General features: G+C 44.1%; 1 protein-coding gene across 2 annotated transcripts in view; it reads left to right on the top strand.

Moving 5' to 3' along the window:
• The first annotated feature begins 19,848 nt into the window (after window positions 1-19,848).
• LOC125455712 (bcl-2-modifying factor-like) overlaps window positions 19,849-27,277 on the top strand; it is a 178,976-nt gene continuing 171,547 nt past the window's right edge. Inside the window, exon 1 of one of the 2 annotated variants that reach the window (XM_048538058.2) lies at window positions 19,849-19,961. The gene's annotated coding sequence lies outside the window, so the exon portion shown is untranslated. The other variant, XM_048538059.2, reaches the window with a different exon arrangement.

The raw sequence follows: 27,277 nt of genomic DNA, 5'->3' as shown, positions 1-27,277 counted from the left end.
CTGTACAGCTCTATGACTCTATGACTGTACTTGAGGCGAAAACACACATTTTACATTGAAATGAATGTAATTACAAGGGTATAAAAATAGACCTGGGTAGAGTGCAATGGGGAAATGTATTAAAGGAAATATAGAAAAGGAACAGTGGCAGATTTTTAAGGAGATGTTTATAAACTTTCAATGAAGGTATATGTACATTGAGAAAGAAAGATGCTATGAGAAACTTGCACCAAATATGTGACTAATTTATCAAGTTAAGAATGGTATCAAATTGAAAAAAATATATAATGGTACAAAGATTAGTGGTAGCTCAGAAGGCTGAAGAATCTTTAGAAACCTTTAAAAGGTGATTTTTAAAAAAAAAAGAGAAAAATTGGAGTGTGAAAGAAAACTAACATCATATAAATAGAAACACATCTGTAGACTGCAAAAATTTCTGCAAGCATCCGAAAAGGAGAGAGTCGCTAAAGTAAGCATCGGTCCCTTAGATCATCAAATTGCTTAATAAATAATGGGAAACAAGGAACTGAGCATCAAACGAATATCTCGTGAATGTTTTTAGAACTGACATTAGGCATTCCAAGAATTGCAGAAAATCAAGAGGAAAAAGCAAAGGGGAAATAACTACAATCACTTGAGAAAAATAACCAGAAAAACTAATAGGACTAAAGATCAAAAAATCTCCTGGACCTGCTGAGCTGCACCCCTGGACTAAGTGGAGTGGTTGCAGAGGTAGTAGGTGCATCAATGATAATTTCCTTGATAAGAACAGTCAGCAAATAGATATAGGTGGCAGATGGAGGATAATGTGGGAAAGAAGTGTCCGCTTTGGAAGGAAAAATAGAAAAGCAGCACGTTAGAATGGAGAGATGTCGCAGCACAGAGTGAGCTGGGTATCCTTTTCAGCAAATCACACAATGTTAGTCTGCAGGTACAGCAATTAAATAGTGACTGCAATTGGAATGACGGCCTTTATTTCAAGGTGAATACAGTATAAAAGGATGGCAGCCTTGCTACGGCTGTACTGGACATTGGTAAGACTGTACATGGAACACTGTGTACACATTTGCTGTCCATATTTAGAGAGAAATATATTAGTGTTCCAAGTTGCTCAAGGCATCAGCTGATTCTTGGGATAAGGAATTTGTTTTCTGAGAAAGATTAAGTAGCCCAGGTCAATACTCATGGAAGTTTAGGAGAATGAAAGGTGGCCCATGGCAGAGTGAAGAACATCGGAGATGCACAAGACCAGAATTGGAGGGACACCATGTTATTGTGGAGTTGTAGGGCTGATGGAAGTTAAAGAAAGGGATGGGAAAGAGCATCAAGGATTCAAACCATATAGGCAGCTGCTATCGTGCTGGACTTTTGACATTGCCCTTTATAAATCCCTCAAACATATCTCCGAAACAAATCCCATTTTGTTTATTTTCATTTTCTTCTTGTACTTTTCATTGAATCCCCCACCCTACACCCGGCCACCAATATTTTACTTGTTCGTCCCAGAGTTTGCTCTTCCAAATTATTTTTGGCCTTATTAGTCATTATTACAATAATCAATCTAACCACACAACAAGCAACAGAACAAAGTGTTCACAAACTTCCAGGTCCTGAGGCGTTTTGGATAGATTACTCAAGATTAAATCTGTTCTAACATCTGCCTTAGCTTTTTTCAAATTTTAATTATTCATTCATTCACAGGATGTAGGCATCGCTGGCTGGGCCAGCAGTTATTTCTCATCCCTAGTTGCCCTTGGGAAGGTGGTGATGAGCTGTTTTGTTGAACTGCAGAAGTCACAAGAACAAAAGAGGGAGGAGCGAGAGTAGCCCACGGAGCCTATTTGCTATTTACTACAAACATGCCTGATCTTGGGGCATCAACTTCAATTTCCTTACTGCTCCTCACGTCCCTTAATTCCATGAGAGACCAAAAAAATCTGCCCATCCCCATGAACAGAGGCTCCACACTCTAGAGAATTCCATGGAGTTATGATATCTTAAGCGAAGTCTTTTCTCATCATCTCAGTCCTAAGTGGTTGTCCCCCAAATTCTGAGGCTTGGCCTTTGTGTCCAGCCCAGTGGCAACAATCTCTCAGCCTCTATATCCCATCCTCCTTCAGAATCTGAATCAAGCAGTCTGTGAGGTGAAGGTGCTCCCCCAGTACTCAGGGTTTTGACCCAGCAATGATGAAGTAACGATGATATCTGGCCAGGTTAAGACAGCATGTGACTGAAAGGAAACCTGTAGGCGATGGGGTTCCCCTTAACCTCCTTTCTTTATCCAAATAGGTTGCAGGACCCATGGATTTGGGAGGTGCTGCTGAAGGGAGCCTGTTATTGCTTCAGTGTATCTTGGTACACTCTGCAGGCACAGTGGAGGAAGGGAGGGAATGCTTAAGTGCTGATAAAATGTTCTCTTTTAAGTATTGTGGAGCCGCACTGATCTAAGCTAGTAGTGAGCCTTTTCCTGCTCCTGGGATGCTGCCTGACCTGCTGTGTTCCTCCAGCTCCACACTGTCTTGTCTCTGACTCCAGCATCTGCAGTTTGTGCTATGTCTAGTAGTGAGCTTTTGTCTTCCTGGCTCATGCTTTGCTGGTCAAAAGATTTTTCGGCAGTCAGGAGATCAATCACAGGAGACATAGCCAGGCTGCATCTCAGGGCTGTTTGCTCACTCTGTTCACGCCCAAAGCAAAAATCCCTCAAGATGAAACCAAAGGTAGCGTTTATTTAACAAAACAGTCAAAAGGCAGGGGGACTGCATTGCATTTGCTATTTTATTCACACAGGCGTACAAGATAGAAAGAAAGAGAAAGGGAAGGAAGATAGTTGCAATTTATGTCGTCTGTCAGCGGCTGATATTGTAACAATTCTTTCCCTGGGAGCAGGGGTGTAAATGAAAATGTAGCAGTATTTCCTGGGTTGATAGTCCTGTTAGAGATGGGCAGGCCAACTCCAAGGTTCTTTCTGGAAATAAGACCTTCAGGAGGGAAAAGACTTGAGTGATGACTTTAGGCTGCTAAAGCCTGGAGCTGTTCTTCCCGTGCTATTAAGGCTAGCAATCGAAGTCAAAAGTTAAAAACCGTATGCTTAAACAGCTCGAAAAGCGCAGGTTCCAGTCTGACTGCTTTCTGATAAGCCATTCAGAGGAAGAAGTAATTCCAAACGTTACCATCAAAATGGGCTATTGTGAGGAGAGGGGGCTTTGATGGCTCATCGCAGAGGCTCATGGGACTGTTATTACCATTTTCGCAGTGGACAGTAGTAATTTGTAATTCCTTTGTGTCACGGTTTTCATGGGAATCGGGACAATGGTGGGAAGCTCTTAGTCACAGCAAGTTAATCATATCTTAAGAGTTCAGCAGCATTGAGTATTAAATATGCTTAAACAGGAGAACCATGAAGAGAATATAATTTTACAAAACAAAAATTATGGCTTCTCTTGGTCCCCTCTGGTGATTAGGTAATCACAGACATCCCTTTGTGGTGATGCTAGATTCGACTGAATGTTGGAGAAGGAAGGAGGAGATCCACTGGATCCCTTATGGGCAGCTTTCTTTGAGGACAGCAAGAAACACCATTCCCTCACCACCTACAAAATCCAGCCCAAAGTCTGATTTTGAAACCAACACCAGCTGGAAACAGGTTAACTGCTCTTCTATCTCGTGGCTTTGTTTGTTGAGATCTTGCTGTCAAAAAAAAATTTTTTTGATTGGCTGTGAAATTCTTCGGTGGGGGGTAGGGTACCCCAAGCTTGTGAAAGTTACCATAAAAATCTGTGTTTGCTCCCTAAATTCTTGACCGAGAATAAATTACTGCTTTGTCCAACACTTCAAAATTTTGAACCATATTTGTAGCAGGCATCCAATTTGTAATGCTGCATTTCTTTTCATCTGGCTCCACAAGGACACTGCATCTTCTGCTTTGCGCAGTGCTTGTTGGGAGGGTTGGCATCCTTGGAGCTAGCTTGTACTCTGCAGCTGTGCAGTCGAACCCTGACCATTTACTCATAAACAGTGAGCCGCTCAACAGGTCATGCTATTGCGTGGAAATTTTGCTATATTTTTAGGAGGAACAGCTGCTCTCTGACTGCATTGACATCATCCTACCCAATGTATATGGAGTGATGACGGATTAAACTCCAGTCATTTATACAAAGGTTAAATCCCGCTGCTCGCACACTGCAATCTGCATCCTCACCCCAATCACTCCCAAGCCCGGCCATAATATTTGAAGCTGGATTTCCCAAATCCTGCCACGGGTAATCGAACATAGAACATAGAACAGTACAGCACAGTACAGGCCCTTCGGCCCATGATGTTTTGACGAACTTTTACCCTCATCCTAAGGTCTACCTAACCTCCACCCCTACCCTATACTATCATCCATATCCCTGTCTAATAGCCACTTAAATGCCCCTAATGAGGCTGACTCCACTACCCTCTCCGGCAATGCATTCCACGCCCCCACCACTCTCTGAGTAAAGAATCTCCCTCTGACTTCTCCCCTATATTTACCTCCACTCACTTTAACACTATGCCCCCTCGTAATAGCTACCTCCACCCGAGGAAAATGTCTCTGGCTGTCTACTCTATCTATACCTCTGATAATTTGTACACCTCTATCAAGTCACCTCTCATCCATCGTCATTCTAAAGAGAAAAACCCTAGCTCTCTCAATCTTCACTTGTAAGACTTTCCCTCCATTCCAGGCAACATCCTAGTAAATCTCCTCTGTACCTTTTCTAAGGCTTCCACACCTTTCCTGTAATGAGGCGACCAGAACTGGGCACAATACTCCAGGTGTGGCCAAACCAGGCTTTTGTACAGCTGGAGCATAACTTGACGTCTCTTGAGCTCAATCCCTCTCCAATGTTTCTTACTTAATTATGTGCAAAATTTGTAAAATTACTGAGGCCTGAAAAATCAGCCAAGTGTCAATTTTGAGGAATTTCTTGCAGGGCCACCATGCTGCTCACCTCAGAAAGTAGGCATTTATAGTGCCACCTTCACACTATCATGTGCTCACCATTGCAGAATGTTCTCGCCATCTTCTGGGATCTTCTTCTCCCAGCCATTTCTGAAGAAGGGTCTAGACCCGAATCATCAGCTTTCCATCTCCTCTGATGCTGCTTGGCCTGTTGTGTTCATCCAGCTCTACTTCTTGTTACCTCAAACCAGGGTTCAATTGGTCTCTGTGATTCAGTTATACTACATCATTACCAGGTATAGCCATTGAGGAAACTATTATCAGAGATCTCCTGAGTCTCTTGAATTAGGTATTAAAATGTCACGCAATCATTTCTTTTCTATTGACTTTCTTTGGGGACTTCCCATTGGAGGTTGTCCATAAAAAAGGGCTAGGCTGGAATTGTATAACTTCTCTCATGGTGTGTTTGGAATTAGGAAGGGCATTTAATTCCATGGGATGATAGCATGCCTGAACTTGCACTACTTTCTGGCTTCCACAGAATTATGTTCAGGGTAGGAAGCCCTTTGGTCAGATTGCCAATAGTGGCTGTTAAATGAGCAATTGATGGACATTTTTTTCAGTGGCTCTCCAGATTTTGGTGTTGCTGGATGGGTCAGCCTATCATCTCTATCCATAGTTGCCCCTTCAGAAGGTGGTAGTGAGCTACCTTCTCAAGCTGCTGCAGTCCATCTGCCGTGAGTCCCACAATGTCCTTGGCATAGGGATGGAATTCCAGGGTTTGACCCAGTGACTGTGAAGGAATGGAGATATATTCCAAAGGCAGGCTTGGAGGGGTGGTGGTGTTCCCAAGTACGGGTGGCATGGTGGCTGAGCGGTCAGCACCGTTGCCTCACAGTGCCAAGGATCTATGTTTGATTCCAGCCTCGGGTAACTGTCTGTGAGGAGTTTGCATGTTCTCCTTTTATCTGCTTGAGTTTCTTTTGGGTGCTCTTGTTCTCTCCCACAGTCTTAAGGTGTGCAGGTTAGGTGGATTGGCCATGCTAAAGGGGGAGGTGGGCCTGTATGATGCAGTTCAGAAGGTCGTGTGGATTCAAAGGCCTGAATAGCCTGCTTCCACACTGTAGGGATTCCATGATTCTATCTGCTGCCCTTGTCTTTCTACTCGGATGTGGTCTTTGATTTGGAAGATGCTGTAGGAGCAGCCTTGTAAATGTAATCACCGTGAAGGAGGGGCTGAATGGTTAAGGAGGCAGATAGGGTGCGGTTCAGGTGGGCCTGCTTTGTGCAGGATGCTTTTGGAGTTGCCCTCATCCAGGCAAGTAGGAAGTGCTCCCGACTTGCGTCTTGTACACGTGGGACAGGCTTTGGAGATCCAGAAGGATTGCTCTTTGGAAAGGCAATCATGGCAGAGGCCATGATTGTTGCTGGAATGAAAACCAAGGTGGCAAGGAAGAACCCAGGTCATTGGCAAATATTGATGGAGGGGTTTCGTGAAGTGGGGAGAGGTGTGTGGGGGATGGGTGGGGTGGGGTGGTCAGTGACAAAATAACAGATGGAGAGGGGGGTGGGTGGGTTGTAGGTCCCCATGGGCTCCTCTTTCCAAAGCTCGCTCATTCCCTGAGTGCCTTTGAATGAGGGAATGAAACCCCTGCCAGCTCCTGAAGGATGACAAATAGACCAGAGAGTTTTGTCTGTTGTTCATTTCACATATTGACAGGTCTGCCCACCACTGGGTCATTACCAGCAGCAAGAATTAAGCTCCTTAAGTTCAGTGCAATTGATGGCAGCCTGCTTGATCAGTGCCTGATCTAACACCATCAATAACCAGTCACCAACGCACATTCGCAGCAAGTGTGTACCATCTGTGAGGCAAACTTCAACAACTCACTGACGGCTCCTTCTGTGAGCGTCGTCTAAACCTATGATCTCAACTGCACAGCAGAGTTAGCATTTGAAACACGGGGGAAACAGAACTGTGGTAACCACTATTATGTGCCAGTCCTGTCCTAGCTTGGAGCTATATCCAAATGTTAACCCTGTTGTTTGGTCAAAATCTTGGAACTCCCTCCCTAAAAGTGCTGTGGGTGGTCCCTCCAAATTGACGGACTTCAGCAGTCCAGGAAGGCAACTCTACACCACCTTGCCCAGTGCAATCAGGAATGTGCAATAAATGCTGGTCTCACCATTGATGCCAACATCCTGTGAATATTTATATAGGGTGGATGGTCGGCTGATTTCAACACACACCTAGCCCACATAATACGAGGTAGAGTGCAGGGTTAGGCTAGGCACCTGACATATTTGACTTCCTGACCCAACATGTCTGTAGAGAACACACAGCCCCCAGGGGGGTGGAGGGGGAACTGTAATACCCACCCTATTAACCCTTCTTCCCCCTGTACAGCTGCAGCAAGACCTGCTGAGGTTTTACGCTTTCCTTTTCCTGATTTCTGATCTTTCTGCTTCCAACTTCGGGCCTAAGGGTTGCGGACCTCAGCCTGGACGTACTCCTCAAGGTGGTGATCGCCTGAACTCCAGTGCACCTTTTCCCAAGCACATGCTCTTAGTCACTGGACGTGGTCAGGCAGTTTTGCTTTTTGTGGTCAGAGCCCCAGCAACAGGATCAAGACTGACCCAACAGCGTTGGGATCAGTCACCTGACATGATTTTCCATTATCGACTGGATGACTAACTAATTAATTAATTAAGGCCTCCCAGGACCAGGGGGCCAATAGTAGGCAACTGAGCATTTAAGGACTGCAAACCTTGTTGTTGAAACGAGGAGAGAACATGCCTCAAAAGCGGAAATGCCCTCTCCACACCCTCAAAACAAAAATGGCTGCCCTCATGGTCGGGAGATGCTCCATTACGGGGATGCCCGCGGCCTACAACTGCACTCAGCATCTTGCACCGGTTGTGACCTTTGACCTAGAGATTTGGGTGTCGGGGTATGCCAAAACGTTAAAGGGGGGCTAGCGCCCACCCCCCACCCATCAGCCCCCACCACAATGAAGGAAGGGTGCTGGGCTGGCTGTCTCCGGCCACCAAGTTCTGACAGAAAAATTCCAGCGCAGGCAGTGCTTCCTGCGACGTTCTCAGCAAAAAGCTAGGAACTAAACGTTATGGGAATAGATATCCTGGGGTGCCACATTCACTGCTGCACAGCAAGCTGTCTGCCTCAACACATGGGACATTGACTCCATGGGTGATCCGAAGCTTGCGGGACAGCAGCCGTTTTACCTCCGACCCGATATCTTCGAAAACATTCAGGCGTCCGGACCGTGCCGGGTAGTTAATGTGCCTGCAGGGGTGGGAAAATTGCGGGCCCACTTGCCTTCCTTCAAAGATCTCACGATTAAAACTCTGCCCCGTACCTCAGCACATCTCCCCCACACTGGACCCCATACTCCCAACCTCGAGGCTCCGCCATTCTCATGCCACCTGGCAAATGTGTCTTTTGCAACCGCTAAACAAAGAGTGCTTCCAGGAGTTGAAGAAAGGACAGCATTCCTCCCTAATCCCTTAATGATTTTTCTCCTCGAATTTGCTTGCAGCAGTGTCCTGGAAAAATCCCGGAGGGTCGAGGACAATCCCAGAGAATTGACGCTGCCCTGCCTAGCCTGGTTTAATCCAATTCCAAACTTTGCAGTTTGTTTAAGAAGTCAACAACGTTAGCGTTTTCTTGAAGTTACTGCTTTTTAAGACACGTTGTAAATAAATTTCTTTATCTTGACAGTCAGTCCACACAGAACTGTAGGAGTGGTTGCATTGTCTGCCTGATTGCCACAGATAATGAGGGTCAGAAGCTTTGTTGCAGTGAAAGGCTTGCTTGACATGACCTTTGGCCCTGGACTGGCTCAGCACTGTTGCTGGCAGTCAGCCTTTGTTAGGCCTGAAGTGGTAATAACTGTTATTACTTGAACAGAAGGAAAGGTTTTAATAATCAGTGGAAAGAGGGAAGGTGATTTAGTCCATCGAATCTATTCTATCTCATGCTGAGATATAGAATTACATTGTGATGGTTTGACTGAGCTAAGAAAGACTGTTTAATGGTCTGTTTGAGGACCTTAATATCTCTACACTACAGCAATGTCATGCTCCCACCTGCAAGCAAACAATCAAACCCTAGCATTAGTAGCTTAACAATTCCAGTTAACGTGTTTCAAATTGTGCTTCCACTGCTGATTTCCAGCTCTCCTCCGTCTATCCAGTAGGACACAGAATGTTCCTGGCAGAGTTTCCACTCTGGGTGCAATCAGCAGTCTGGGCCCAATTTGAGTTTGAAATGGTACTGGCTTTCCACAGTAAAGTTATGGTTCAAATTCCTACTCTCACTTATTTACAGAATCATAAACACTAAAAGCATCAGCGCACAGGGGACCAAGGACCTGGCTTCAGACAGAGCTTACACGATTAAAGATGACGTCAACGGAATATTAATCACTTCCACATTCATTTTCAAACTTCCCTGGATTCTGGGAAGTTTTTATCAGAATGGGAATGTGAGGGAGGCACAAGAAAGGAATCCATAGGCCAGTTGGCTTGATGTCAGACATGGGGAGGTTGTTAGAAATGATCAGTACAAATGATGTCAAACTTAGAAAAAAACTCAATCCGACCAGGAAGAACTTTCATCCAAGGAAAGTCAACTTTAACAAATTTGTTCCAAGTTCTTTCAAGGAGTAACATTCCCTGTGGATAAAGGGGAGACTGTAGACATAGAGTCATGGAGCACTGAAACTGACCCGTCAGTACACTTTGTCCACAACAGTCACCCAATCTGACCTAGTCCCATTGGCCCATATCCCTCTGAACTCTTCCTATTCATATACACATCTCACAGCTGGTTGTTATGGCTTCAGATTAGGTTATTAAATCTTTTTAAGACAGCGGTAGAAAGATTCTTGTGAGACGAGGGAATCAAAGGTTATTGAGATAGATGGGAATGTGGAATTGGAAACACAAACAGATCAGCAATGGTCCTATTGAGCAAGCTTGAGGGACTGAATGATCTGCTTTCATCACATTTTGTATATTCATACATTCTAACCTTCTGAACAGAACCTAACCTAGTCCTAAACCAGGTGGCAGACAAATGGGGAGGCTGCCTATGCAGTGGTCACTGAGACAGCCCTGGTGCTAGCAAATGGGGCTCAGAACATGCCTTTTACCCTTGATGTCTGGCTCCTGAAATCCACCGTAAATTTCAAGCCAATACTTTTGAAACCAGGAATTAAGAATCACAGAAACTTGGCTTTGAAGTCCACATTACTGTCCTCAAAGTTCATCAGACTTTCTACACTAGTTTCATGGGAATAGTGTTAGTAAATGCAATGCAAACTCCCAGAAACTTGAGACAATATTGTTTTTTGCATGGCGATTGCAGAAATTACTCTGTGCCATGCTTCATTTTGTGGTGGAGAATGGCACGAGTGGTGGGGAGGTGCAGTTTAAAAAGGACTAATTGTGTGAGGCTTCATTCAGTGTCCCTACTCCACATCAGAAGTAAAATTATATCAGCACCTCAGTGTATCCCACAGTCTTTACAATCAGTGAGTTCCTTTAGAGACACAATTTGCAATGTAGGAAAACACAGCTGACGGTTTGCAATTGGCAAGGTCCCAGAAAGAGCAACATGATAATTTTCTGAAGAAGGGTTTAGGCCTGAAACGTCAGCTTTCCTGCTGCTCTGATGTTGCTTGGCCTGTTGTGTTCATCCAGCTCTACACCTTGTTACCTCAGAGTCTCCAGCATCTGCAGTTCCTACTATCTCTGAAACTATCAGAACATTTGTTTTTATTGTGACATTAGCATTGGGATCAGCATTGTCCAGGGCACAGGAGAGCTCCCGTGCTGTTGTACAAAATACTGTCATTGGATACTTCACATCCTCCTCACCAGGGCAGACCGATCTAAGTTTTATGTCTCATTCAGTGCTGCACTGAAGAGCCAACCACTTGTGCTCACCTCCCTGTGCAGGATAACACCATAGTGGGTGTAGACCTAAAGCATAAAACCTGGGGAGATCATAGGCTTGATTGCTAGTAGAAACCACAATGCATCAAGATGGATAACAGAAGGTTGATATAATTGTCACCATTAAATTGTGAACCCAATTGGAAATTGGAGATTGAGTCAGGGCAGGTTTAGTTACAATCACCTCACTGCTCTGAAAACTCCCCCCAGTATCCTAGCCAATATTTATGAAATGTTAGAAAGACAGAGTATCTGATCATCTTCACGCAGCTGCTTTGTGAAAACTTGTCATAATCAAATGGGCTGTAGTGTTTCCTTCATTACATCAGTGGCTTCACTTCTGATGCACGTAATTGGCTTTTAGGATATTCTGTGGATGTGAAAGGTGCCATTATAAGGCAGATTATTTCCTTTTATCATCAAAGATAGATGCTCTAGGCTTATATGATTTCGATCATTCATGTCAAGATAATCTGATGATGCTACTTACATTTGGGGTTTACCTAACTGCTAAATGACTCGGTTAAAGACCGTTTTTTTTACCAATATGCATTGCTTTTCCTCTCCGTTTGTATGCAATGAGCTTCTGTATTCTCCTGCCTGTTTTTCCAAAGACTTTGTAGCAGTGAAAGGATGACCTGAGGCGACCCTTAACCTGGAGCTCACTTGACATTACTGCTTAAAGTAACCTTTCAAGTGGTAAAAGATTGCAGTGGCTCAAGTGGGAAAGAACCTACAGCCATCAGAAAGGAGGACGTTCAGGCCATCAACTTCCTTCTATCCAATGCAGGGAAAAACGTTTGCCTTCTTGGTCGAGCTAAGCAGGGCTATCGGATGGCCTAAGCCACTTCAACAACGTATGCAGGAAATAGAGGAGTCAGCTCGGTCCTAGATTCAATTTCCCCACCCCAGGAGTCATGAGAAAATGCCTTGGTGCCACAAGTTAGGGATAATTCTTGCTCAGGTAGCAAGTTCACTTGATCGATACCTGGGAATGGAGAGGTTATCTCATGAGGAACGCTTGGACAGGCTGTGCCATATTCACTGGAGTTTGGATGAAAAAGTGGCAGCCTTATTGAAACTAGTAAGATCCTGAGAGGGACTTGACAGGTTGAATGCTGAAGGGATGGTTTCCCCTGTGGGAGAGATTGGAATAGGAGATGCAGTTTAAAAGAAGAAGTGGTCTTCCATTAAAGATAGAAATGAGGAGAAACTTCATTTCTCTCACTGCCGTAAATCAATGGCGCCTCCTCCTTAGGGGTTTATTGAATGTCTGGAAAGCAAAGGTACATAGATTCTTGACGAACAAGGAAGTCAAAGGTATTTGAAGGTAAACGGGAATATGGAATTGAGGCTAAAATCAGATGATGTTCATGAAGAGCAGAGCAGACTTCAGGGATCGAATGGCCCTACCCCTGTTCCCAATTCACACGCTTGTATGCTTCTGGGGGAATGTCAACTGTTCACGAGGACAGAGTAAGCTCACGAGAGGGACATGTACAGGTGGAGTGGTTCACTGCCATTCGTCATCAAGTAACCCTGGTCCTCCTCCAGCCTTCAGGGGTAATTTGACACAAACGTTGTCAGGCCTTTATGGTTCCATTAGCCGTGAAACAGGTCAGAGCAAGCGCGGCACAGGCCTCAATCCTTTCCTAAGACGGCTATAAAAGTCTTGTTTCTTTCTCACTGTTTGCAACACCTTGCTCCATGCAAACTGGCTGCTGTCCTTTCTACAACACAACACCGATTACACTTCAGTGGTGATAAAGTGCTTTGGGACTGTCTGAGGTCAGTAAAGGCACAATGCACATTCGTATCTTTCCATTGAACACAGAGCCTAATGACTTGAAGTGGACACCTGTGCTTTTGATGTATTTTAGTTCTATGCCTAGGCCTTTTACCCTGATGAATGGCTTACTTCTGCTACTACATCTTATGGTCTAACATGGCAAGGTTTCAGAATAGTGCCTAGAAATTATGGCAGGGCAGTCGCCTGGACTTACACTGTGGTTAGTTCAACAATGAGCCATGCATCAAAAACTGAAACATTACTTCAAAAGCGTCCGTAATACACGTCAGTATTGACATCACAATTGCCCTAGATTTCTCCGTGTTACAATTAAACTCTGTGTAGACTACAATTACATGGCCTTGTGACTCACAAGTGGGAAACATAATGCCCAGACCGGTTACAAATGCAGTGTCTGCACAGAGAGTGGGAGCAGCGCTCTGAGCTGGAGGTGAACGCGTGGGGGTATGAAAGTGGGAATACCTCATTCATAGTGCAAGTGTTCAGCTGCAATGCAGTTACTGAGTGCAGACCCCTTGGCAGAAGCTCTCGGTAAACATATGAATAGATTGTAACTTCGAGCACTTGACAACAACAGTTTCCAGTGTTTCTGAGAGAGTGAAACAAAAGGAACCGACTCCCCCACATGGAACTTGAATTGAACAGCTGTCTGACTGACTGAGTTACCTTTGACCTCTTGTAACCACAAGATGTTTAAATTATGGAAATTGTGATGCAGGGAAATTAATATAGTCTAATTGACAGAGCTTTAAACACACTGTCAGGCTATAAATTTGCTTTATGTTTTCTCCATTGCTTGTTCTTTACTCTGTTCAGATTTCTCCCCTCGCTTCTCAAGATATAAACTTAATGGTCAGAAAGAAACTATCCAGCCATGCCCAAAATTTATAATAGTGCACCAACATGCTCAGACACTGCTCACCCACCATCTGTGACGTGGTTTGTGGTTTTCATATATTAGCCCATGGAACATATACCACAAAGGGTAAGGTTCTTGTGAGACAGAGATCTTGAAGTTTATTTACAACACTGACTATTTACATGATTACAAATCAAGGACTCACACATTCAATTTGTTCCATTGTTTATGGCTTCATAAGACTTGGCCATTTGCTCCTTACCACATCTTATGGTCTCGGCTAGACACAACAATGTAGTATATTTCCATGAATCTATCTCCTGATTTAAGTTGGCGTAACTGTATGCATGGTTTTTGACCACATTCTCTCTTCTTTACAAAGACTTTGAAGATACTACAATGACTCCATCACATAGAGCATGTGACTGAAGGCTAGATGGCTACCTTTATTACAGGAACATCGTGATGTAATGTCATGTGACTCGCTTAAAGATATGGGCCTGTCTTGCCTGGAATCTATACCATAATTCAACAGTCACCTCCTGCCCAGCCCCTTGAGAGAATAAGGAATCATCCCTTCCCTACTGTTAAATTCCATTCCCTTTGCAATAAAGAACATTCCATTTGCCATTCTAATTACTTATTGTATCTGTGTATGAATTTTATGCGATTTATCTACCCAGATCTCTCCTCACTGTGGAGTTCTGCAATCTATCCCCTTCCCCCTTCTCCCATGTCTGAAGAAGGGTCCCGACCCAAAATGTCAGCTTTCCTGCTCCTCTGATGCTGCCGGGCCTGCCGTGTTCCTCCAGCTCTGCACTGTGTTATCAATTAAATACTGTATTCCTTTCCTAATCTACCTGCCAAAATGAACAAAAGCTCGCATTTCCTCATACTGTTCACATCTGCCAAGTGTTTGCTCATCACTTAATGTGTTACAATCCCTTAGCAGGCTCCTTATGCCCTCTATATGACTCACTGCCTTACCCATCGCTGAGGTCATCAGCAAATTTAGCCCTGTTTTGTTTAACTGTTTTGCAGTTGTAGCTGGAGGGGCCCACTCTGTATAATCCAGCTGATAGAACCTCTTGGGAATGGTAAATAAAACACCCACAAAAAAAAGTTTCAGAGACAATCAGTGGGAAAACTCAATGGGATCCCCCCACCCCCTCCCACTGTCCTGTCCAGCTAGATGGAGAGGTGCCCTCAAAACTGGTCACACATCTTCTGCAACATTCTTTTCAAATTTGACCTACAAAATAGATCAAACGGCTAAGCCACCATTGCAGTGCGACTTTAGCTAGAAGTCTGTTATTTGACTGGGCCTCTAAGCCTGTCTGGAGCTCTGGTCCCTGGTCTGTCATACTAGTACATTTTTGTTTGCTTCATTGACTGCCAGACTGTTCAGCTTAGTCAGTTTGTTACAACTTTATGCATGAGAGAGTCAATACAGTGTGGAGCTGGATGAACACAGCAGGTCAGGCAGCATCAGAGGAACAGGAAAGTCAGTGTTTCGGGTTTACACCCTTCATCAGGATGCATGTTCGGAATCCTCACATGCCTCCCTCTTCCTGTCTTTCTCCCCCTCCACAACGTGACAATTTCCTGTTCCCTTCCCTCGCCTTTCGAAGTCCTTTCGGCAGTTTCGCTGTAATGATGCGGTGCGAGGAATGAGTGGTTGATGATCAACTTGCATTTATGAGCACCTTTCATCGTGTAACGCACCCCAAGGTCCGTAATCAGACAAACAAAATTGGCACTGAAGGAGACATGGGGATTGATGAGCAAGCATTTGGTCAGAGAAATTACTTTTAATGAAGATCTTGAAGGAGAAGGGAGAGGTAGGAAGGCTTGAAGAGAGAATTCCACAGCCTGGGGCCAAGGCAGCTGAAGGTCTGGCCAGCCATGGTGGGGGGAATAAAAATTGACAATGAGCAAGGGGCCTGAATTAAAGGGGTACAGAGAGGGCTGCGTGGCTGGAGGACGACACAGAGATGGTAAGGGATTGGAAGAATTTGAACACGAGGATGCAAACTTTAAATCTGAAACATCAATGGGTCGGGAGATTTGTGCAGATTAGTGCCTGCAGAACTTAAGCCCAGGCCTAGGAATACCAGTGCAGTGTGATTGCACTAAGCAGCTGGCCTTGGGCCAAGTAGTTCTGTGTAATCATCCAACATCTGGACTACAAGGCAAGGGAGAAAGATTGCATTAATGCATCCAGAAAAACAGCAGAAGAAAGAAAGAATTTATAATATTTTAGGATTCAGGATTTGCTAAAGTGATGGTATTGATTCAGTGACTGTGGAGAACCTCATCAAGTGATTGTGGACTACAGAATGAATATAACTCTTGACGCAGAATTGGCTGCTTTACCTATCTGCGAGCATTAGAAACTGATGAGACGGTGACTGACCTCCATCTGTGTTTGCCTTATACTATCCTGATAGTTACATGATAAACTAATCATAAAGCTAGTGACTAATTGTAGGAATCACTCCCCATCAATTTATTTCTAACCAGCGAGGAAAATCCTCATAACTTTAACAGCCATGGGTTCAATGTTTTGCTGTTCCTCTCAAACAATTGTCATGTCACAAATTATGCTGTATCCCGGACTATTTCTTGCAGAATGAAATCTGCTGTAGATAATGTGCACTGAATCAATACTAACAACTTCCACTTTCTGTGGAAGCCTATTCTGTGCGATGTGATTTGACTTGATTTGATTTATTGATGTCACATGTACTGAGATACAGTGAAAAGTGTTGTTTTGCATGCTATACAGGCAGATCGTACCATATAAAGTGCATCAGGTAGCAAAACAGAGTGCAGGACACACTGTTAGAGCCATAGAGAACATGCACAGAGAGATCAACATTAACATTTTAGAGGTCTATTCAAAAGTCTGTTAACAGCAGGGAAGTATATATTCTTGAATCTGTTTGTATGTATATTCAACCTGACAAAGTTTGTAAAATGCAGCAAGTGAAGATACAGACTGATATTCCAGCATTATGCTGAGGGAAAAATAGACTGTAATCCAGTAGTTCCAATCTATAAGGAGTTTTGATCAAGTAAATAGGGAGAAATAACTTCCTCCTGTCAGGTGGCTCAGTAACTGGAGCTTTCATATTTAAGATCATGGAAAAGGACTGAGAAAGTAACTAAAAACTTGTCATTCAGGCAGCAAGTTGATGCAATCTGGATTGCACTGTCTGAAAGAGTGAGGGAAATGGATCCAATAGTTGCTGAAAATAATATAGGACAAATGATGGGAAAGAAGGTATTTGCAGGACTGCAGAGAGCAAACATGTTAATGGTCATACTGAGATACGTTACATTTGTCACAATTTCAGAACTTCCCAAAGTGCTGTATAGCCAATGTACTGCTTTAAAAAGTAGTCACTATTGTAATGAAACAAAAGAGAAAACCAGTTTGCACATAATAATATCCCATAAACAGAAATGTGAGAATGACAAGACAATCCGTCTTTTACAGAGATAATGGGAACTGCAGATGCTGGAGAATCCAAGATAACAAAGTGTGAAGCTGGATGAACACAGCAGGCCAAGCAGCATCTCAGGAGCACAAAAGCTGACGTTTCGGGCCTAGACTCTTCATCAGAGAGGGGGATGGGGAGAGGGTTCCCTCTCTCCCTATTTAATCCAGAACCCTCTCCCCACCCACCTCTCTGATGAAGGGTCTAGGCCTGAAACGTCAGCTTTTGTGCTCCTGAGATGCTGCTTGGCCTGCTGTGTTCATCCAGCTCCACACTTTGTTATCTGTCTTTTACAGCTCTTAGTTGAGGATAAAAATTGGTCAGGACACAGGACAGAAGTTTCGTCCTCCTCTGAGTATTGTCATGGGATCTTTTGCACATATTTGGGATCCTAAAGTCTCATCCTATAGATGGTAATTCTGATTGTGCAGTATTCCCTCAGCACTCACACCAGGATTGTGAACTTTTCTAATTTTCATAAGTTATTGGAGCTGTGAGGAGTTGAAACTGTGTAACACAGGAAGATTACTTTAATGGATAAATGAGGCTTACTCAGCAAGTTGGCACACACCTTTCAGTCTATATAGCAGACTTTGTAGAAAAAAGTGCTTATCTGGTTCCATACAGTATGAGGTAACACAGCCAGGGAAATTTTAGAATGAGTTGTTATAGATAGACTGAAGCTCCTGTGTGGTAGTTGTTCAGAACAGATATAAGACCAGCAAACCACAGGAAACTCAAAGCCGATGATTCACATTGAACGTCTGACAGATACAAAACTTGTCAATCTGACGAAAAGGAGATGGCAGATAAAGAGGTGAGCAGCATAACCAGCTTTGTTTCATATTTACCACACCCACAGGTGTCAAGGTTCAGAATCATGCTGTTTGGAAGGCAAGGTTCCATTGGTTGAGGCCTAGAGTATGGGAGCATGAGTGCAATGACAGAGCTGTACAAGACAATAGAGAGAGCACAGGTGTAGTACTGTGAGAGGGTACAGAAAGGTTGAACTAAATGTTGCCAGAAATTGAGGGTTTTAGTTATGAGTAAAAAACGGATTTAAAACATACCAATAATCAGTGCTAATAAGTAGACCTTCTCATCTTGCACTAATCAGGATTGAACACAGGAAATAATAATATATGATGCTTAAGAAGTGGGTGTTGTTTAGTTGGGCAGTGGCAGTCAATGAGATGCAGCGAAAAATGTCTTAGTTAGTGGATTAAATTCAAACCTGGCGATTTGACTCTGAGTTAACAAAGTGTAGAGCTGGATGAAAACAGCAGGCCCAGCAGCATCTTAGGAGCACAAAAGCTGAATGGTCAGGTCATTACCATGAGGATGTATCAGTGATTGGTTATCTTCGTAGCCCTTACATCAGTATAAAAAGGTATAATGTGTGAACGTATTATTCTTGGCTACAAAAACAGGGTGCTGTGTTTGAATAAGTGAACTTACACTGTGAGCATGGCTGATAATCTTCAGTTGGTTTCCAGTGTAATTCTCCGTGCAGGCAGAGTTGAGTTCATGTTGGCCAATAGAAGGAGCACATCTAATGTTAGACACGATGTTCTGAATTTTGCAGGCACCAGGCTGGCTGAGCACAACTCGTACAGTGTCCTTTATGGACAGTCAAGGGACTGTAGTTTGATAGGCTGGTGTCATTTGGAAGTAGGAGGTTAAGAGAAGATTTAATTAAGGTGTATTGAACCGTCACATGCTAAACAGAGAGGGTTGAAAAGACCTTTTTCATTTTTTTCCAAAAAAAGTTGTATATACACTTGAAAGACAATACTCTATCTGTTGTGTGGCAGATCAGGGATTCCAATGGCTGTTTATTTTTGGCCAATAGCACCATAGCGGGCTGAATGGCCTCATTCTGTGCCCTAATTCTTTCTATCATTCTCCTAATATCTCTCGCTCTCCTTCTTTCTCTAGACAAACAATCACAGAAAGTTTGTGACACAGAAAGGAGTCATTCAGCCCATTACATAGCCAGCCAGCGTAATTTCACTTTCCAGTCTTTGGTGTGTGGCCCTGAAAGTTATTGGCACATTTTAGATGTATGCAGGGTTTTTGCCTTGACTACTTTCTCAGCCCAGTATGTTCCAGACTCCCAGACACCCTGTCCGGGTAAAACAAAAGCGTATTAAAGTGACATTTACACAGTGACTGGTGCAAGACTGCAGTTGCGGTTCCTTCTCCAGCTGTTTTGTTTAGTCCCTCCTCTATAGACGTTAACTCCTAAATGGGTCTCAATGAACTTAATGCAGCATCTGAGATCTGTCAACTTCAGATTGGACCCCGTCTTTAAGCCACAAAAACAAATGCATATTAATAGATACTTGGCGAATAGGCTCTTTTAAGATAGCTGTGGAGGGAATCCCCTCCTAATGTAACAGAGTGGGGGAAACGAGGACAAATGGCTGATTTCGATTGGATGATCTAAGCGCTTTCTCTCGTGGTAACAACCCGATTCTGATTGCTGACTGGCTAGGGCCTGCAGACAGCCTCCCGGCCCGGACGTTTTGGTGTGGGTGGGAGAGGCCTCCAGGTGGCGCTGGATCGGAAGGACCGGGGGTGAGGGGAGCTGCAGCACAGCACTATCTAGCGGCGCGAAGCCGGCACTGCAGGGGAACAGGCGATTGGCTGCGCGGAGAATGATTGGCAGCGGCAGCAGTCAATTCGGAAAAGAGCCGGTCGGGTGGGCGCGTACTGATTGCTGATTTGGCGGTGCCATGGTTACACGATTGTGACGAAATGTGATTGACAGGGAGTCCGGCGGTAAACAGTGGGTCGGCGCGTAAAGCGCGGTGATTAATCAGAGTACCTACTGTAAGGAGTTTGTACAATCCGACATAAACCGGCTTCAGTTATCTCCGGGTAAGTGCATCTCACAACAACCAACTTTCCTTTCCCGGCGCATCTCCTTCATCTCTACATCGTGTGCAGTGGCGCTTCCGTTATCCTGCCCGAAGAGAACCGGACAAAGTAAAATGACTTAATTATTTCTTTGCAAATATTGTCTCTGCAGTACAAAGCGGATCGGCATTGCAAGGTTGTTGTCAATCTAGCCCAGATTTTTCTGATCTGGTGGTTACCGTCTTCTTATCAGAAAAAAACACCCTGATCTTGTGGCAGATACAAGGTCGGGGGGTGTGAGTTGCGAAAAATATCCCTAATACAACCACTTTTTGTCATTTTATTACTGTTTTATAAGCCAACTTTAGACGCTCTCAAATGCGTTTTTAACTCACTTGTTTTCATTTCCGGAACATGTCAGGGCAGCAGATACAGAGGCAAAAATACATCAACATATCAGTTTTGTCGGCAGAGGGATTTATGTTTTGGGCGCTGAAGATTTGCGAGCGAGTTGCTGTTGTGTTGACTTTGTATTCAGTGTTTGTTTTCGATCGGGATCGTGTTTTGCTCATTAGCCAGGGTTCAACAACAAAAGAAAAAAAAAGGCAACAGTAAGAACTCCAGTCCGGCTTCGGCGAGGAGTCATCGCAGTGTGAGTCAGGTTGTATCAATCTCACCCGACTCCCGAATGCTGCAAGCTGGATGTGAAACCGTCTGCAACCCTCAGGACTCCCAGGGATCTGAAACTCACCTGGCCGAGTCTGAAATTGATCGCGGAGAGACTTCCAATGGGTCAGAAACTGACCAGATGGTGACCCAATGGGTCAGAAACTGACCAGAGGGAGAAATCCAATGGGTCAGAAACTGATCAGAGGGAGAATTCCAGTGGGTCTGAAACTGACCAGAGAGAGACCCAATGGGTCTGAAACTGACCAGAGGGAGAATGCCAGTGGGTTTGAAGCTGACCAGAGAGAGACCCAATGGGTCAGAAACTGGCTCTGAGAAATGGGGGCGGCGGTGGTGGTGGGGGGGGGGGGGAGGTGAATGGGAGGCGGGCTGTCGTTTCGGCGGTAGAGAGTGTCTCGATACTGGGAATGTTTCGGTTCTGCACTGCGCCATGTGGGAAGATCTCATTGACCTTTAGGCGCTTGAGGTGACGTATGCCGTTCAGCCCTCAGCGATCCACCGGATCGGGTATCTCCAGTGTAACTAACTACCCCGCATAAACTTTGGCTCATTCCGCACTGTCTCCAACCCAGTTTCCTCTTGACGCTCTCTATCGCTGTCTCTGCACATGTAACGTTCTGTTTGAGCTACAGGCATGTTGCCCTGTTTCATACCACTCTCTTTTATTGTGGCTTCTTTCCAGCACAGCTTCTACACGACCTGTTGTGATTTGCTGCGCCGCGTGATTGTCAGTGTACGGTTCTCGGTGCTACATTGTATCTATGCTGCTTAATCCCCCTCCCATGCATAACTCTGCTGTTACTTTGTATCTAATGTAACTCTTCAATAGTGTAAACACTGTATACTATCTGTTGCAATTCCCAGTGTCCTGCGCAATATTCATCCAGTAGCGCTGTACTACCCTCGTATTTTATCTCACTCCACCTAACACAGACTCTGCCTCTATTTATCGGTGTGAACAGTGACACTAAAATCTCCAGGAATCACTTCGGTCCCGTGCCTCTCTTTGTGAACCATTGCTCCCTCGGATATTTTGTCTATCAAACAAATCAACACAATTTTGCTTGTGTTGTTATTATGTCGCTCTCAGTAGTAACTTGGACCTTACAACAACTCTCAGCAGTTTCCCAGTCAGATTCTAGACTGAAGTGAAAGCTGGGAGGACTGTAATAAAGAAACTCTGTCTCTCACCGCCCTGGTGCCTTGTTATCTCTCTGCCCCCTCACCTGTTCCTGCGTATGCTGCTGCTCTTCTGTCAGAGGGCTATGGCTCTCGGCGCCGGGATTTGAGGTGATTTCTGAGGTCACCGCTGAGTCCTAGAAGCTGATGAAAATTGTTTACCAATTCTAGCCAGTTACAGGAACCAGCTCGTACCCGATTTACAGTCTGAGCTTGTTGTAAACACGTTTCATCATCTGTGACACCGCATTACTAGAGTTTTTCTTCCCCACTTTTTGGGATGTGTGTTCTAAATTCTGCCAGCTATTAAAAACCATTGAAAAATTACAGCCAGCCAAAAAAAAAGATTCTAGCTGCCTATTCTAATCCCATTTTCCAACCTCTAGTCCACAGCGCTGCAGATTACACCACTTCAGGTGCAATTCCCGGTTCTCTATAAAATGAGTTGAGGGTTTGTTTCTGCTTCTATTTGGCTCTGGACTGAACTTCTGACCTCTGACCCCCTTGTTCAAAGTCCACCTACTTCCACTCAGCACTATCAACATCCTGGAGGTAGCCACTGACCAGAAACTGAACTGGACCAGCCATATAAATACAATGACCACAAAGACAGGTCAGATTAGGAATACTGCAGGGAGTAACTCACCTCCTGATTCCCCAAAGCCTGTCCACAATACACAAGTCAGGCATGCGATAGCATACATGCTCCACTTGCCTGGATGAATGCAGCTTCAACAACAGTTGAGAATCTCGACACAAAGCTGCCCAGATATTGACACCAACCTCAAGCCTTCATTCCCTCTACCAGGCCAAGTGGTAACAGCAGTATGTACCATGTCCAAAATGCACTGCAGCAAAGTGCCAAGATTTATTCAACATCATTTTCCAAACCCATGACCACTGCTATCTGAACAGACAAGGGCAGCAGATGTATGGGAACACCCTCATCCCAAGTCACTCCTGACTTGGAAATATATCACTGTTCCTTCATTGTCATTGGATGAAGGCTCTGTAACTCCCTCATACACCCCAAGCACAACAATGGTGCAAGAAAGCATCTCACCACTGCCCTCGCCAATGGGATGGACAATAACTGCTGAACTAGGCAGAAACATGCACACACCTTATACAAATAAAAATCCTCTTTTCTCTGCCTTTGCTAATTTTTTTGCTGATATCTGCATTCAAGGGCCTCTCAACTTGACTATTCCAATGCTTTCTTTGCTAGATCCCATTGTATTGTTCATATATTTGACCAGTGCAGAGAACATACTATTTTTGAAGAATGCAATAGATTTTATTTCGTATCTTAAAATATCAGCTTTGTACTTCAACTCTGGTTTCAGCCCTTTCTGCAGCTTAGTTGTCTTGGAATCCACAACCAGGTTTAAAGAACCAAGTACAACACCAAGCATCAACAGCGAACAGACCCACCTAGGATGAGAAGATATAGGAGCAGAATTGGGTCATTTCATGAATAGAGATTTCTTCATCGTTTGATCATGGCTGATATTTTTCTCAACCTGATTTTTCCTGCCTTCTTCCTGTAAATGTTGACACTAACCAATCAAGAACCTATCTACCTCTGTCTTAAAGACGCTCAGGGACAGACTTAAACATGGAGTATTGGCACGTGACTGACTAACACCTCCTGTTCCTCATGTTGAAATCTCTTTGTAGTTTCGCCGCTGCCTATCCCTATAATCAACTTCAGCCATTTCCACCTCTAACTCTTCATTGCACTGCTATGTTCATTTTTTCTTTCATCCCATCACGCTATGCCTTTCGCCATGTAGGCTTGACAATCTACAATACTGTTCCTTTCCATCCCTTCATCCTTTGACAGCTTCCACTAGCAGTTGTACCAGCATCGATTTTGATTATAAGTTCTGGAAATCCCCCTCTAAACCTCTCCATTTACTTATCACCTTCTCCTTTTGGACTTTGCACAAAAGTCCATGTCTGCAACTCAGCATATTATTTCCCAAGGAAGGTTTATTTTATGTCTGCTATTTAAAGGAAGCTGCTAATGTCATGATCGTAACAGTCTTCCCTATCTTGAAAATGATAGTGAAAGGCCTGCAGTTGTTTAGTGTCTATTCCCAGCTCCTAAAGTGCTTAACAATCAATGAAGTGAGGTCACTAATGTACTGCAGGACACATGGAAACTAAACTGCACTCAGCAAGATCCCACAAGCTGCGAAGACGTAAATGAGCAGATTCATTTTTTTCGGGACCTTGGTTTGGGGAAAAACATTGGTTGAGACCACCGGGGGTAGCTGCCGTCCTCAGTTAATACTTAAATTGCCAAAAAAAAGCCCCTCTCCATTTCTAAACTGGATTGTCAGCCTAGACTTCTTTCTAATATCTCTGGGAGTGGGACTTGAGCTCATAATCTGTTGACTCAGAGCCAGGAGTGCTACCACTGAGCTGCAGTAGACATGCTAGGGCATGTACTCTTAGTGCAGTTCCTTCCTCCTTTATAGCAGGTACATTTGATTCACTGGCAGACTGTCATTTTGGTTTGTGATCGACTTTTGATTGCATTCCCCACAATCCCTATGGAATTGTCACTTTTGTGGGGTATGATTTGACATAAATTAATCTGATTTACCTGCAGCATACTGATGCTTCATTATGTCTTTGGGACAAAACTATTTATGCTTTCTGATCTTATTTTTAAAAGGGACGAGTTCTGTCCTCGCCTACCAAAGATGTCCTATTAGTAGCAATCTAGCAATGAATCTTGCCGGACTCCCAGCACACTATAGCTGGGCATGGGCCTTCAGCTGGCCATTACTAAGCAAATGCATACAGGAAGGTCTCAAACCTAAGATGCTTTGGTATTTAGGGTAGTTTCCTGCGAATTGGCTGATTTGTATCAAGGGCACTCTGATAGCAAATGTGAAAGTTCCAGAGTTACATAATCTCCTCCTAGACCCCATCTGGAGTTCTGTGCAAACTAGGAAGGAAATAACGAGCTAGGAGTGGATGCAGTACAGAACTATCAGAATGCTATCAGGTCAAAAGAGTTACATGATAGGACAGATTGCATAGTCTCATCTTTTATTGCTCATGAATAGAAGATTAAGATCTAACTGGGTTTTTGAAAATGATAAAAAAAATGGCAGAACTGATAAAGAGAAGCTATCCTCACTAGTGGGGGAGCTCAGTACAAGGAGCATTGCCTGTCATAAAGCTAGGAGAGTTAGGGATGATAGCAGAGAGCTTCACACCAAGAGGAATGGAAATTGGAACTCTCTGCTCTGAATACTGTTGAAATTCAGGGTTAATTGGAAATTTCACAACTGAGATTTGTAGAGTTTTTGTTTGTGGTGTAAGGGAAATAAGGGATATGAAACTAAGGCAAGTAACTGGAGTTAAGATACAATTCAACAAAGAACTGTATGAATGGCAGACCTCACTTGAGGGGCTGAATGGTTTACTCCTGTTGCTTGGACATCTCAAGCGCTGGTTATTATTGCTCGCCCCCTGCTGACTAATTGCTTGGTGTTGGATGGGAGGGACAGAGACCAATATTAGCTAGACATTGAAAGATGGCATGAAAAGTTGAATTCACGAGGTAGGTGCCTTTGCAGCACTGCTTATGGGTTAAGGGGAGCTGGAGTGTCTTCTTCAGGCCCAACAAGTTACATTTCCAGTACCCTTCGATCTGCCTCCTTCCTCAGCCCCCACCTTCATACTCTGCCCTCCTCTAACAACCTCTGACTCCCCTGACCACTTTAACATGTACTTCAGGGCTACTTGATCTTCCCAGCCCAACAGCTAAAGGCTTCATTGCCCAACCTAAGAACAGCAATACAGGCACTGGCCAAATCTATGTCAGTTTTGCTGCAGCTGGGGTACAAGGGCACAAGTGACTGTGCTTCATGATAGTGCCTGTGGAATCTGTGGGTCAGCCCAGTTCTATCCAAACTATATAGGTGGGCTACCACATGCATCCAAAGGGCTAGCTCCAGGAGATGTGTGCTTTGTTAGCTTTCTTCCCCGTAGCCAGAAACACGTGTTCTGACCCGAGTCGGGGTGGTTGTACTTTGCACTGTATTTAGTCTTCAGTGGGGCTCTTGATGGGATCTTGGCCAAATTCTCCAACAGCCCCAGAATGGTGTGTGATATAGGGGGACACACGGATAATAAATCAGAGTAAGGGGGTGAAGGACAAAGGAACAGAGCGCATCACAAAAGATAAACTGCTATGCAATTATGTGGGTTTCTGAGTTGTGTTATTAAATAATCCATCGAGATGAAAGCTAGGCTTTGTTGAGTGTGGTGACCCACAGAGAGAATAAGTCAGTGCACAGTGGGCAAATTCCCACACCACACAGTCAACTGGGCCTTTCTTTGCCTGAGTCTGTAGATGCAGCGTGACCACACCATATGTATCTGATAAAAGATCTTTCCAGTTTTTTTGCTAAATGGACAGCATCTGCCTGCTGTGTGCAGGGAATATCAAGGAACATCCAAGGCTTACCGCTTCTACATATGTCCAACAATATAATGGCAACCAGATGCAAGCAAGGATAGCAAGGTGTAGAGCTGGATGAACACAGCAGGCCAAGCAGTATCAGAGATGCTGGATGGCTGATGTTTCGGGCCTAGATCCTTCTTCAGAAAGATTCTGAGAAAGCCTTGTTTTCTCAGACTCTGCAGCATCTGCAGTATCCATTATCTCTGAGACAGAAGCAAGGTTTTGCTTTTCCTATTATTCTGGATCCCTTTGAGTGTGTGTTGGTGGGAGGAGCTTGGTAGATCAAGCAAAGAAACACTGATACTATTGTGGTGCCTTTTGTGACTTCAGACTTAAGTCCCTTTTATAAGTGTGCTCCATGTTGAAATGTAAGAATTTTAGCAGCTACCCATCAAATTCCCACAGACAACAGCATGTTAATGACAAGATAATCTATTTTTACAAAATAGATAAATGTGAGATAAATGTCGATCAGGACACTGGCAATAATATCCCAGAACACTGAAAAGTATTGTAGATTTCTTTTCACGTTGACGTGAGAGAGCTCAATGAACATTGGTTTAATGTATCACTCAAAAGACAGTACTTCTCAACATCACTCTAGATTTTGAGGTCTATGTCCTAGAGTGGGACTTGAACTCAGAATGGTTAGGTTTAGAGGTAAGAGGATGAGCAACTGAGCCACAACTGACATCTATAATATAGTGATTTTTAATATGCTTTATAGTATTGCAAAGTACCAGATAATAATGAGCCACACTATTGCCAGAGGAAAGGAATGCTGTCCGGGATCACTGCCTTCTCTGCTTCCATTAGTGCTGTGGGGTTATTGAAGAGGCATAACCAGCATTCAGTTTACCACCTGCTTAGAAGGATGGCACTTATTCCCTCATTGTAAAACTGGGATGGCAGATTCCAGAACAGGGAATTTAGAACATGTGTGAGTGTGAACGTGCCACCAGCTGAACTGAGTTGGCACTGG

Source organism: Stegostoma tigrinum, chromosome 10 (genome assembly GCF_030684315.1).
Source record: "Stegostoma tigrinum isolate sSteTig4 chromosome 10, sSteTig4.hap1, whole genome shotgun sequence".
In the NCBI taxonomy this organism is placed as follows: domain Eukaryota; kingdom Metazoa; phylum Chordata; class Chondrichthyes; order Orectolobiformes; family Stegostomatidae; genus Stegostoma; species Stegostoma tigrinum.
Note: the sequence above shows the minus strand (reverse complement) of the source record. Positions and strands in the feature narration are given on the sequence as shown.